Source organism: Prionailurus bengalensis, chromosome D2 (assembly GCF_016509475.1).
Source record: "Prionailurus bengalensis isolate Pbe53 chromosome D2, Fcat_Pben_1.1_paternal_pri, whole genome shotgun sequence".
In the NCBI taxonomy this organism is placed as follows: Eukaryota; Metazoa; Chordata; class Mammalia; order Carnivora; family Felidae; genus Prionailurus; species Prionailurus bengalensis.
This window is the reverse complement of record NC_057351.1, coordinates 48,594,143-48,608,421: the sequence shown is the minus strand read 5'-3', so window position 1 is coordinate 48,608,421 and position 14,279 is coordinate 48,594,143. Positions and strand designations below refer to the sequence as shown.

The following is a 14,279-nucleotide window of genomic DNA, read 5'->3' as shown; positions in this document are numbered from 1 at the left end:
CTGGTGCCCGAATTGAAATAGAATGAGTACATTCTTTTTTTCCATGTGATGTTTCTTCAAGAATCCCAATATTCTAGAATATTCTCCCAAGTTTTTACTTTTCCAGATTAACCACATTTCTTTGGTCTCAAAATTTCCAGACTCTTCTATCTTTTCTTCTTCTGATGTGTTTGAAGTCGTCAGTCATTATTCGTAAAACATTGTGTCCGGAATGGGTCACAGTGGTCATGGTGAGCTGACCAGTATTGCTAAAGATATCCTGGACCATCTGACTCATTGAACTGATGCATTCTTGGGTCCCCCTTTGTTTGTTGGTCCCCCATTACTTGTATTTACTTATTCAACTATCTATTTCTTGACATCCTCAGTCCTAAAAGGATTTAAGGTGACAGCTAAAAATATAATATGGCCGTATCTAAAAATATTAGTTAAGAAACTAGCAAAGGGATAGCATGAATAGGGAAAATAGAGAGACCCAAAAGTTATATTGGCAGGTAAAATGCATTCCAGGAGATCCTGTAACCCAGCCAGAGACAGGCCACATATTTGGCTCTAAGTTTCCTAGCAACAAGTGGAACGATGGTAACATAATCATTTATGTGTCAGAGTGCACATAAAGGAAACTCAAGTCGGTGACTCGGGACAATCGTAGCTATTCCTGGTGCTGAGGCTTAAGAGAAATATTTCTCATTGACCCTGTTAGAGGTGACTGTATGATATAACCCTTAACAACATTCCTCGAGCAAACACAGAACATTTCCTGAGGCTCTGGTGGCTTACATGCCCCTGGACTGCTGCTGATCTTATGACATATCCCAACATAATGCATTTGATGCCGTTGATTTTCTAAACCATGTTTTTATCCCTGCTACATTTATTTTAATGTGTAGTTTGGGGACTTCTTACTTAAAAAGGAAGATGGTGAAACGTAGGCGCATCCGTGTGACTCAATGCCTCTTGATTTTCAAGGTTCTATGATTTTCAACCCTTTTGTTAGTGGATCACATCCTTGTAATATTCTCCCGAGATCCTGTTGCTTTTATATATTATTATTATTATTATTATTTTTATTATTATTATTTTAAATGAAATCTGTTGTGAGGTTAGGGACACTGCAGGAACCTTTCTGTTCTGATATTTTAGCTCAGGAAAGGTCTAGCTGGAAGCCTGGGGTTATGCTGGCCCTCTATCCCTCCAAGTATAGAATAACTTCAACTCTCTCAAAGTCCTGGATTCCAGATGTCTCCATCCAGCTGCAAGGAGGGGGCAAGAAAGGGGCTGTTTTGGTGCCTCAGCCTGATAGGCTCTGATGTTAAGGGAGAGAGAACAGTCCTTCTTCTGGTCAGCAGTGATTCTGATATTCTTCTGATCAGCAATGAGACTGGAGTAGCTCTGCCTCTATAGTCTCATCAAATGCTACTCAAATGTGTATCACGGTGAGCTCAGTCTTTCTAGCAGCTCATTCTTAGATTTTAGCCTCCAGTCAATGGAATTGACAGCCTTCCATGACCTCCTTCCCTCCCCAACTTCCTCCAGCAGAACTCCAAGCCTAGCAGTCACCATTGACATCCAATCCATTGACACCCCTGGGCACTGCTTGTGACTAGCCTCTGCAGAGCAGGAGTTTGGAAATGCTTCTCTTTGTCATCCCAGCACCTGATTGCTTTGCTTTGTTTGTTTTGAATTTCCTCCATTTCTCCTCGCATCTGCATGGGTCAGATGAAACACTGCCTTCCTTCCTAATGTTAATATCATGCACACAAGGAAGCATTTGTGTCCTCTCAGGCAAACTGCCACAGTTGATTTCATCAATTCTGACTCTAACTACCAATGTATCTCTAGAACTTTTGCTGTCTCTATAGTTGTCTGAATGCTTAAAAAATTGCTAATTTAGTGTAAGTCGGCAAATTCATACAAAGAGGGTACAGTTCCAGAACTACGCCAGGGAAAAAGAGAGAGAGAGAAAAAGAGAGAGAGAGAGAGAGAGGGAGAGAGAGAGAGAGAGAGAGAGAGAGATTTAGAGAGAGAGACAGAGAAAGATACTGAGAAAGTGAGAGAGATGACTTTATTTCTGGGATTTTGCCCCAATGTAGTAAAGAAGTTAACATAAAGCATTAACATGAATTTAACATAACATTTGAGTCCAGGACTTGGGGCATGCCCCTCCAAACAAATTCCCCAGTTTTCTAATAAAAATGGCCAAGACTTTAAATTCCACTTTGTAGATAAAGACACATAGGGACACACTATTCAAGCAATTTTCCCAGCTCAGGGTGAGGGAAACAAAAATTCCAGTAGTATCTGGGTCTGGTCTGGTAAGTGGAATCAGGTTCAATTTCCACTCTCGAACGGGGTCATTACAACTCCCAACTTGCAACAATAAACAGGGATAGTTTCTATTCTGTTTTCATTTAGTGATGACTCAAACCAAGAGTAAGAGGAGAGGAGAAAGGGTTTATGTGCTCTGGTGGAACCAACTGGAGATTTTGCCCAGTTACTAGGATTACTAGTAACAGTAGCATCACCCCCACTTTCCAGATGATGAAACTGAGGTTTGAAGAGCGTAAGGAGCATTTGCAACAAGGGCCTTGAACCAGGTACCTGAGACCCTCATGGCATCACTTGCTTATAGAATGACTTTTGACTGCTAGTCTCCTCACTCCAGGACCAGCCCGGACCACCTGACACCAAATGTGGCCCATCTCATTCCTCCTTCTGGACACACGGCATACCTTTGCCTCCATTGTGGGTGCAGCTGGAAACATCGAGGCTCCCGGAAGTAGCCGTTGCAGCTTCAGAGAATGAGGTCTGTGACTCCTGGTAGCTGTCCACCTGGACGAATGGAGAAGAGAAAGAATTTTTAAGAAGATGACACATTCTTTGTTATTGTTGGCACTCACGGTGCTGAACACATTTCAGCTGAGCCAGCACGAGTGACTGGATTCTAAGAGCTCCACAGACTTCATCTCACACTGTGTGGAATTGTTAAGGGTTATTGAGTGTTCTCTTCATGGCCCCTTAAGTTCTCTGAAATAAATCTCTGTCCTTGGCAAACACACTGAGGGCTTTTCAGTCTCCATGCCCCATTGAAATGTCAAAGTATGACAGGAAGGCATGGCTTCTCCTTGTTTGGGAGGCTTGATAGAGCAAAGCAATGATGTATGCAAACCAGCTGGGGGCTTCACCAGGATTTCTGTGAAAATATGTAGATTTCTACCAACTGTTGCCTTTATATGTTGGTGTGCAGGTCTAAGCACCTAACAGATGTGTGGAGCCCTCGGGTGCCCCCAAATAGCAGACTGAGTTTAAGGACTCCTCTCCGTGTGAAAGGACCACCCAGAACTCCTCTTCCCAGGGAGCTCGGCTGCAAAGAGCAGCCTGGCAGGGGTGATCTGGTCTGGCGACAACACTCCTGCCTTCTCTCCTCCCTCGAAGCCTTTAGAGCTCAGCAGCACCTTGATGGAAATTTAACCAGATCTTTCTAATTGCTATTTTATAGATGACAGAAGTTGAGACCTGGGATGCATTTCTCCCTAAGGATTCAGAATGTGGGCTACACCAAGAATCAATGGGGAAAGCATCCAGATGAGGAAGGGCCCCTTCAAATGAGTGTCATGCGAGGGGAGTGAGCCCAGAAGGAAAATGACATGAGTGTGACCTCTGAGTCGGCCGGTGACATCAGAATGCACATGGATGTTGTCCACGGGAACTGAGAGCTGAGTGAGCAAAGAGCCACCCTGTTTGTGATGACCAAGAGGGAAGACATCTGAGAGACAATGGGAACAGCATCTGTTGTGCTTGGTTATGGTACGAGCCAGGGTGGATAGGAGATGAAGGCGTGTGGTAGCATCTGACGGGAACGGAAGGCATCTGGAGAGGTGGGCACACTATCTGACTAGGCTTAAGGAAGTGCTTCTCAACCAATGGTGACTTGGTGCCCCAGGGGCATTTGGCAATATTTGTTTTGGTTATTCCAACTGGGCTGGGGGTGTTACTGACATTTCTTGGGAAGGGGCCAGGGATACTCTTAAACACCCCACAGTATTTAGGGCTCACAACAAAGAATCAACCAGACCAGAATGTTAATAACATAGAGATTAAGAAACCGTGTTTAAGAGTTTGTGAACGTTTAAAGCAGTACCTAATGCCCGTTTTCACTTGTGCCTATCAGTTCTACCTCCTTGATTTGAGATTAATTTTCTCTGGTTCTACAGAGTCATTTCCCACCTCGTAGACTAATGTCATGGCATAAGAGGACGACGGTTTAGAAGTACACAAGCAAATTCTGCCATAGATTAGGCCCCGATTCATTCTCCCAAGCTGGAGGCAATCTCTTCCTCCTTGGCACTCACTAGGGTTCTATCTGTGCTTCTAGAGATTTTGAAACTTTATCTCATCTGAGCCCGATTAATTCACCTCCCACCCTTTGTGGCAGCCACCTGAATGTCTTTTGCCTAGAGAATACCTAATGAATGTTTGCAATCCACGCAAGGCCACTGAGGCAGAATTGAAGCTGAATTTCCAGGCATTCTTTGCATGTTTATCTGGTTTGGGAAGAGTGGTCAGATGTACTTTCAGAGCCCGTCTCCACTGGAAGAACCCATGGGAAGAGGACCAGAGCCCCGTTACTAATAGTCTTATCATGTTACTTATTTGCCCCCTTGGATTCCAGCAGTTTCTCACTTTTATGGCCTCGAGGCTCCATTGGAGACAGAAAATGGCATACTCTTCACTCACCTGGTCTCTCGTCCGCTGTCCACATAGAAACGTTGTGTGCTTCCTGTGTACTCACTAGGGGACTCTGAATAAATGAATCTCTCTAACACTGTCCTAAGTGACCTTGTGAGGTGTGAAGAGTAAGAAACCATCCCTCTCTTGACAAGTTCTCACTTAAGTGAAGAGGACAGATGGGTCCATAAATCATCTTGATAGATGGATTGAATGCCTGAGTAGAAGGCATATACAGTGTCTGCGAGGATAGAGCAAAAGAAGACTCATTGGCCCTGGTGGGAAGGGAGGGGACAGAGAGTTGGGGAGGGCCACATCTTAACTGGCCTTCAAGGAGGCACAGGTGATCAGATGGAATGGCATGCTTAAGAGGGGCTTCTTTCTTCACTTAGAGGAACAAGTGGCCAAGAAAAGAAGCCGTGGCATCCACCTTGCCGCCAAGGCGACCCAGCCATTTCTTCCCATGCCTTTGACACGAGGGACAGACCGCCAATCTGGAGGGTGAAAGCAATGGATGAATATCCAAGTTCTTGAACCACAAGACCTTCCAGAGTCTGAACGTGACCCAACTGCCTCATCATCTACCCCCATGCTCTCCCCCCAGATCTCGGCCATCCCCTTCTAATTCCTGGTTATGGCAGAACGTTCCTGATTCTTCAGGCCACCATGTACTGTGTCCTTTCTTAGTTTGGAAAGCATCCTCCACAGGTGATTTTTCTACTTGTGAAAGTCTCACCTATCTTCGGTTGTAATGTCAAAGGCCGCTTTGTTCTTGAAGCATTTCCACTGTGCCTGGGTAGAAACCCTTGCTTCTGTCACAGCTCTTCTTATTTGGGTTTCGTGTCATATGAGTGCTAAGGATGTTTGAGTTGATCTGTCTCTCATGTGCTCCCTTGAGGCCATGCATGATATATTTTTTAAAGTTTATTTCTTGATTTTGAGAGAGAGAGAGTGTGTGCACGCATGAGTGGGGGAGAGGCAGAGAGAGAGAAGGAGAGAGAGAATCCCAAGCAGGCTCTGCATTGGTAGTGCAGAGCCTGACACGGGGCTTGATCCCACGAACCCTGAGATCATGACCTGAGCCAAAATCAAGAGTCAGATGCTTAACCAACTGAGCCACCCAGGCGCCCCCCCATGCAAGATATTTTTAACATACATTTGTATATTTGTTATCACCCTCTCTACCCAGTGTCAGCTTTAATGAATATATAGCAGGTGGTAAATAAATGTTTGCTGTTGACAAAGATGATAAGTAGAAGGCAAGTTTCATTATATTTTTCAGGAACAAGTGGGTGCCTACAAAAAGGACTCGTGGGCTTCAAAGAAATATTGACTCTTTTCAAACTCCACCAGGGTTCACCTTTGCTGGTGTTCCTAAATACATAGACTTCCATGGTGCAGAGGGGATATTAAAGTTCAAAGAGACATAGAAATCAGGTTGAAGATGGTAAGTGATCAGACACTTAAGGGAATAGGAGCATTTCCTCGTTTTTGGACTGGAGTAGAAACGTCTGTAATCCAGATACTTAAAACTTGTCTGGGTGAATAGGTGGGGGAGGTTTCACAGAACAGCCTGGAGCAGGGCCCTCGGGGATGAACTTGATGTGATCGTAAAGGTCACATCCAACCCCAGAGCTTCGAATTCCGTGATAGCACATCTGCTTTTGATTGCAGGGGTTCTGAGCACTGGGCTTAGGGCAGGACGCCATCTGAAGGAGGAAATACTAAGCCTGTCTGCAGGTCTGGATGTTCCCACAACGGGAGACCAGCTAAGCCCTGTGGCCGCAGGAAAGACACTGGAGCTTTGTCTCCGAGGCCCCACACGTGTAGAACTTTGCAGCCCGTGCTGGCCTCTCTGAACGAAGGAAATGGAGCATGCGGGATGTGAAGTCCGGGAAAGTGGTCCCCACAGGAGCTGGAGATGACAGTTTTAAAGGTAGAATAACAGGGTAGTTAAGAGGAAGGGTTTGTAATCCCAATCAGATAACCCAGATCACACCACTAGCTGGCCCTTGGGTGACCTCAGGGGTTTTCTGGTTCCTTGTTTGTAAAAACGGGATTTATTGAGATGCCGCACGCAAAACATTTAGGGCTGTGCCTAGGACTTCCCAGTCAATCATACTCGGCTGCGATTTTATGATTTATCTTCGGTTTGGTCCATGTGGGGAGACAGAGTGGTTCTACATCTTTGACGTGTGAAAGAGGGAAAGAAACCCCACCCCCTGAGTAGTGTTTAGAATAGTGGAGGACTGACTCCAGCGAGCAGCACCGGCTCCCTGCAGGGCACAGATGTGAGGGGCCCACTCCACCAGCAAGTGCACTTGCTACCCAGCAAGAGCCAGCCAGGGCCACTGCGTCCTGTGAGCGGAGGCGGCCAAAGCTGCAAAAACACATGTGGCGGAACCGACACAAGGCGGTGGTGCCCGGCCCCCGGGAGGTCCCCAGGCTGCATGGGACACGGATTCCTCGGAACGCCGCAGAGGCCAGGGCTATGTAAACAGGAGATCAAAACAACAGCCTCGCTGGCCCTTCAGCGTGATAAATGTTCGCCCTCAGATTGCAACAGCGGTCAGACCACCACCGTCTTTTCGTAGCCTGAGTTTTAAGAGGCCTCAGGAGGAAACTCACCCGTGTGGGTTTAGGGAGATCCTTTGAGCTGGCTTGTCTCCCTCGTCGCTGGATCCACCTTCGAGAGGCAGACAGCCCCCTGCATTTTCAAAGCCCAGCCTGCCTGCGTGACCCCTCCCAAGCAAGGGGGCCTAGGAGCAGGCTGCTTCGAGGCTTTCATCATTCAAAGCCAGCTCAGGGACCCTTCCCCCACAGCGTGGGAACGAGGGGCTGGCCTAGTGCAAATTATGCCCATTGTCCCAGGACCACCGAAGACCATGTCTGTGAGCTTGGGAAAGGGGACTTTAATGGGAAGGGGAACAGAGTGGCAGGTGTGCTCAGGGTCATAAAACCAAGCAAGTTTCAGTGGTTCTTCCTTCCAGTGCTTGCTTCCCCTCTTTGCTTCAGTGAGACCAAAGCCCGGTTGCCTTGGTCCTTACTCATCTGGCCCCTCACTGCCTTATCTTGGGCATCTTCCCTTAAAAGCAAGAAAATATGAAGGGAAAACATTTCCTGTTAAATGTCCCAATACATGTGGCTGCTGTAGGTTCTGCTTTAGAGTGAAACTGACAGGTTATGACTCAAGCAATCCCCCTGGGTAGACAGGCAGGCAAATCGATCAATCAGTTGGGTAATCTATGGGGTGAAAAGATCTTTGGGGGTGATTGAAACAGCTCTCTCAGATCTAACCATCTTCTGTTTCATTATGAGGACTGCAAGTGTTATCAGCTATTTTTGACCATTTCTCATTCTGTCTTTTCTGTCAGAAGTGCCAAATTAATGTTCAAGCCCCTGCTCATGTTTGTTATTTCATTTAGGAAGTATTAGCGATAAAGCCATTTGTCGGAGAATGTTTGACTTGCTTTGTTTTTGTTGTCTGGCCTCTAGGTTGCAGTGTTTGGGGCCAGAGGTGATTATCAACAGCATGCCCCAGAGAAAATGCTCTCAGACTGACTCCGCTAAGTATCCAAGAGGGGAGGGCCGAGGATAGTCCTAGGAGCTCAGTGCGGTTCAAACTGAGGGCCATGGGTAAAGGCCGTGGGCTCAGATTGGTCTGGGAGGATCTCAGAGATGTGTATGCATGCACATGTGTGTATGTGCATGTGCATGTGTGTGTGTGTATGCATACGTGTGCAGGCAAGTGCACATGTGTGTGTGTGGCATGGCTGGGGATGATGATGATAATGAGGAGGAGGAGGAGGAAGCTGGTCACTAGGTTTTCATGATGGCGCGCAAACCTTTGTATGGGTGTTCATCTGTGGTCTATTTGAAATGTCTGCTTCAGCCACCCAGCAACGGCTCCACGAGTTACAATAAATTACAACACTGTCAGCTGCAGGAATCTTGGCAAGGTAGCTGCTTTGGAGGGCTCAAGGTTCCAGAGGCCTGTCTTCCTGTTCTTGGTTTTTCTATGGTGACTAATCGGGCAGTACTGTGGACTAGAATGCATGGCACAAGGGTTGACATCTAGGCCTGAGCCAAAGGCACTCAGCACACTCAGAATCTCAGCTGGGAAAGGGGTTTGGCGAACACCGGAGCCCAAGTTGGCCATGCTGGCCACTTCTGTTGGGTACGATTTGGACAAGTCTTTCTCTCCGCACTCAACTTCCCCATCTGTTAGCTTTTAGACACCTGTTTCTCAGGGTGTGATTGCCATAAACTGAATAAACACGGGACAGCTTTTTAAAAAGTAATAAACACTCTCCTATATTGGAATTTATCAAGGGCAAAACACATACACACACGGGAATCAATCCATTCCTAAAGAAGACATCCATGAGGGGGCAAACTTTGGGCATTTGGGAATTATGTCACACGACACCAGCATCAGTCCTAGACGTTTTTATTCCATACCTACCCCGTGTCCTGCCTAATGCACGAAGGATACAAATATGAAGGTGGGTCCTCATTCCTCGCCTCCAAGATTTTATAGTTTTGCCGAGCAAACTGACAAGGTCTCAGTCTTAGTGTCTCAGGAGCAGAGGACTCACGGGCTGTCACTGTGTTAGGGAGTTATAATGGACGGAATCGTATTCCCCCCAGATTCGTATGTTGAAGTCCTAGTACCTCTGAATAGGACTGTATTTGCAGATAGGGTCTTTACAGAGGTGATTTAGGTAAAACAGGCTCTAATCTAAGATGGCTTATCTCTAAGAAGAGATAAGAACACAGATACAGAGGGAAGACCAACGGGGGGACACGGGAAGAAGATGGCCATCTACAACCCAGGGCGAGAGGTGTCAGACACGTGCAGACACTCTACAAACTCTCCAACTCTACAGACACCTGGATCTCAGACTTTCAGCCTCCAGCACTGGGAGAAATACATTTCTGCTGTTTAAGCCTCCCTGGGGTGTGGTGCTTTGTTCCGGCAAGCTTAGCGCGCTGATACAGAAGTGCCATCCTAGGCAGCGGGAGTGAGCAGAGCGTGGAAGGAGAGAGAACATATGAGAGCAAGGCCACTGCATCAGTGTGGCCACAGCTACGTGCAACCTATGGCTCCATTGTGTGGGTCCCTTTCTCAGAGAAGCGTTCTGTGGAGCCAAGGTCCACTGAAAGGTACAGGATAAAGGGGGACAATGAATTATCAAAATGCGATCTCCCACCGCTCACGTTTGCTCCATGGGACATTGGCTCCCCTGTACTTTCAGGTGACGTATTCGTGGGCACTGAGCAGGACCTAGGTCCTGGTGTCACAGGGAAACCTGTTGAGATGACAGAAATGCTTGGCACTAGCCAGGGGGAGGCACTGCCCCTGAGCCCCTGGGAGCTGCTGGGAGCCCATACCCAGCTGAGGAGCCAGAGTGAGTGAGACCCAGCCCGGTTCCTAGGGTACCAAGAGGCTCCTTGAAAAGAACATGGGGAGGCAGGGAGGCACAGCGACAGCAGTCGGTGCTGGGTGGGACAAGAGCACTGTGTGTGCAGCAAAGGTTGCTGGGAGGTGAGTCAGAGGGGTCCTGTGGTGAGACAACCAGACTTGGAAGGATAAAGCATTTGGGTTCCATCGTGAAAATAATGAGTCGCCACTGAAACGAACACTTTAAGCAAGGGTGATGTGACTGAGTTTGCACTCAGAGACAACTCTGGACTCAGCCTGCCTAAGAGGTGGGCTCATCCACAGCAGCAGAGCCCAGGATGGGGGCACCCAGGTGCTCCCCCAGCCCTTTGGTGTATCTCCCTCTCCTTTTTAGGAAGGAGAACAGGTTGGAGCCGGCAGCCTCCCCACTCAGGGCTACTTCTGTGAAACCACGAGATTTACTGGCTACGCTGAACTGACAGGTCAGGCCTGCCCCGTACTCAAAAACCTCTTGATTTAGTGGGAGCTAGAGGCAGAAGGGAGAGAACAGGGACTCACCCGTTCTTCAGGGCTCTGGCGGGGCGAGCATCATAAAATAACTTTTGCCTTCAATTATTCCTTCTCCAGAAGAGGCTTTCCCCACGGGCGTGAGAGAGAAGACCCTCGAGCCGCCTGTCCCCTCAAAATGCCGAACATCCCCCCCTGACTCCAGCCGTGTCCGTTAAGAAATACCTGTCCCAGAGGGCTCAGAACCCAACATCATTCACTTATTCCTCAGTGCAGACACATTTGATCAATTGCTTCCCGAGGTTTGAGCTCCACCAGCCACTGGGAGGGTTTATAAATGAGAAGGAAGTCCAAGGTCGTGTCTGAGCCTGGGGATTAGTGGGGAGGGCCTACCGGGAAGGTGACTAAGGAAGGGGCTTTAGGCCCCCAGAGAAGAGACCGTCCCTAGGGAACCCTAGAGGGAAGAGGAGAGAAAAGAGGCAGCGCGCAGGTCAGCTGTGGGGACACAGCAGTCAGAAGACTCACTCGGAACACTCACAATGCACTGGGGGGGGCAGGCGTCCAGGCCCGCAGGTTGCTGGCAGGTGAGGCCAGGCCTTCAGACCCCCAGGGAGGCTCTGCTCCTGAATATGGAGGGACACCCCTGCCTCCCTAAGGCTTCCACCTCAGATGTATCCCGTGTCAGAACTGCAGGGTGTGGTTCCCATCAACTCAAGTCCTGGCCACACCCTTGTCTCCTGACCTGGTGACTCCCCAGCACGATACCCAGACGCAAACGTCCCTGCTGTCCTGTCCTTACTAAGTGTCAAGGCCAAGCCAGGCCCAGACTGAGAGCAGAGAAGATCTCTGCCTTTGGGATTAAAGACCGGTCAACGGTCTGGAGGGGTTTCGAGAGGGCGTGGGGGCAGCACTGATTCACACGGCCTGACAGGATCCAGTCTCATCCGAATGTTTGTGACTCTGGGTTTCCACAAAAACAAACACCAACCCCCCCCCCCCCCCCCAAGAGGGAGACTGTGGTCTCCAAGTCAGGAAAGAAAACGTCATGTTCCAAGTTCTTGAGGTTTTCATCATGCTATGCACCCATCCACTTGTCCAGAACTGGGAACCTATTATAATGTGTCCCTTGTTATTTTTAGAATTTAAGATGATATTTTCCTATTTTAGTTAATGGCCTGAGAATGAGATTTTGGTTGTTTGCAATAAATTGCCTGATTGGGAAGTATTGGTGCAGTGGGACTCTATAATTCAGTCTTCTTTATAGCATAGTTTTGTTTTTTGTTTTTTTTTTCTCCTCCCTTCTTGGTCTGGAGAGTTCCTTTAATCAGGTAGTGGGAGTGATTAATGACCACGTGTGCCTGCGTGCAGATGGAGGCCGCCGTGTCCTCCGAAGGAGGAGACCAGGGATCATGGCAACAGCACCGATGCAGGAAAGGAAATCCCGGGCCGCATTCTCTACCCAGAAGGTGCATGCGTGTAATTAAAACCCTGCCAAGTCCCACCCCGATGCAAATAGGGACGGATATAGTAATTGATGGAATGTACTCAAGGCTATGTTTTCAGATGTGCTGGCCCCATGCCCCCTTTCTGGTCCAGAAAAGCAAAGAGGTGGGAAGGTATAAAACATTTTTTTTTTTTTTCCCTTCTGCTCATTATACCAAAAAGGGAATACTTAAAATCTTCAACCAACATTTTTAAGCACTTATTATGAGCCAGGCACTAAATGGCAAAGGGAGGAGAGGCTATAAAAAGGGGTAATATTTCATCACTGCTTCTGGGGAGTTCACAGTTTAGTTGGGGGGAGGCTCATAAACAAATAATTACACCTGAAGACGGTAACAGTCACAGCAGGGAGCTGTGTTGGACCTCGCAGGAGCTCAGCTGGGAAGGAGGGAAGGGTGTTCCCAGGGGAATAATGAGGGGTGCGACATCCCGGTGCCTGGAGGGTGAGGGCTGGTGGGTGTGCGGCAGGCAGGGAGGGTGGAACAGTGGGGCAGGGATGGGACAAGTAGGATGGACCCAGAACAGGGAGAGTTTATATGCCCCCCGTGAAGAGTTTGGATTTGCTTCTGCAGGCAATAGGGAGCAATGGGCTATTCTACAGCAGGAGACTTGAAACGGAACTGCTATTTTACGGCTGCACACATTTCATTGCAAAGATGTGAAAGCCAAGGTCACACGGCTGATGGGTGGCAGTGCCTACTGTCCCGAAAGCAGCTAGACTCAGGATGATTCTGGAGTTTCTCATGAATGCTTTCATTCTTAATTCAGCCTCTCTGGTTCTCTTTCCAAAAGGAATACATCCTTATTATGTTTCTCACAACTGTTCCGGGTGCAGTTTCCCTCCACAAATCACTTTTCAAATTTGTCCCATCTTTACCCTGCTGGATGCGCTCTCTAATGGTATTTAAAAAAAAAAAAGGCTCTAGCCATTGGACAAACAACCTAACAGTGAGGTTCTCCACATAACTCACATTTTTCAAAGGATACAAAAAAAAAAAAAAAAAAAAAAAGAAGTACATGCAGCCTTGCACTCTGTATGGGACGTCTATACTCGGGATGTTTCTCAGAGGGGGTCTGATCCTGAGCCTACCCAGTCCAAGGCCTCTGTTGGTAGGATACCCTACGCCTTGGAGTGCCAGCACTCTCTCAGGCGGAGGCACAGACGCTGAGCCCTCCCCCATCTGAAATGTGCCTTCCAGGACTCAGGTCATGCTGGCTTCCTGCGTTCCCATCTCACCTGGATGACAAGGTCTCACAGTTCACGTTTACAGAGACCCAAGGGCGAGCCTCATCACTTCCGCTGTAGTGAGGAGAAAGCAAGGTCTTTCCCCTGCAGAAACCAGGGACATCTCAATGATGGAGAGGGCGAAAACATTTCAGAGGCACTTCTTTGGTGTCCCCAAAGCCAGCATGAACTCTCTTTCGGTCACACCTCCCTCTGCCTGCCTGGCTCCCTTGCATGTGATACTCTTTCTTATTCCCAGGCTTTCCCTGGAGAACAACTTGCCTGTTCTGTCTCATCCATCTTCAAGGCATCGGCTCCAGCCTCACCTCAAAGACTGTTCTCATAATGGAGCCACGTGTGTCTTCCTGTCTTGGGCCCCTTTGGGCTTTATTGACCACAATTAGCAATTAACCTTGACCTGGTCATAGGCAGGCTCCGAATTACAGAGATGCCCTTCCCAGAATGGGCTACATGCCATGGGTGCCAGGATTGACACCCTGCCCTTTCCCACCATGCCCAGTATCCAGCTTCCAGCACCAGGCAGAACATCGATTCTCTGGAAGAAGTGACCCACGGAGCCAATGGCTATGCTGAGCTCCGCTGAGGGGGCTGGTCTCCCTGAGGGGGCGTGGCCACATCGTGCTGTAAATTTATGGAGTGGAGCAGTGGAGGGGGTTAGGTTTGGAATTAAATAGATCCAAGTTCAAAAGCTTTTCTTCATAACTCATCAGGGAAATTCAACTAAAAGCACGCGAAGATACCATTGCACCTCTGCCAGAGCAACTCACGTTAAAAGGACTGATAATAGTGCTGAAGAGGACGCAGAACAACTCGAATCTGTGTCTGTAGTAGAGTGAACTGGTACTTTGGAAAGCACTTTCCAACCACTTTGGGAAGCTGAAATCATCTTCT

General features: G+C 48.1%; 1 long non-coding RNA gene across 1 annotated transcript; it reads left to right on the top strand.

Moving 5' to 3' along the window:
- The first annotated feature begins 3,558 nt into the window (after positions 1 to 3,558).
- On the top strand, positions 3,559 to 5,548 carry LOC122493538. Its single transcript, XR_006299914.1, has 2 exons — positions 3,559 to 3,878; positions 5,121 to 5,548. It is a non-coding gene; the product is annotated as an uncharacterized LOC122493538 (long non-coding RNA).
- The last annotated feature ends 8,731 nt before the right edge of the window (positions 5,549 to 14,279 follow it).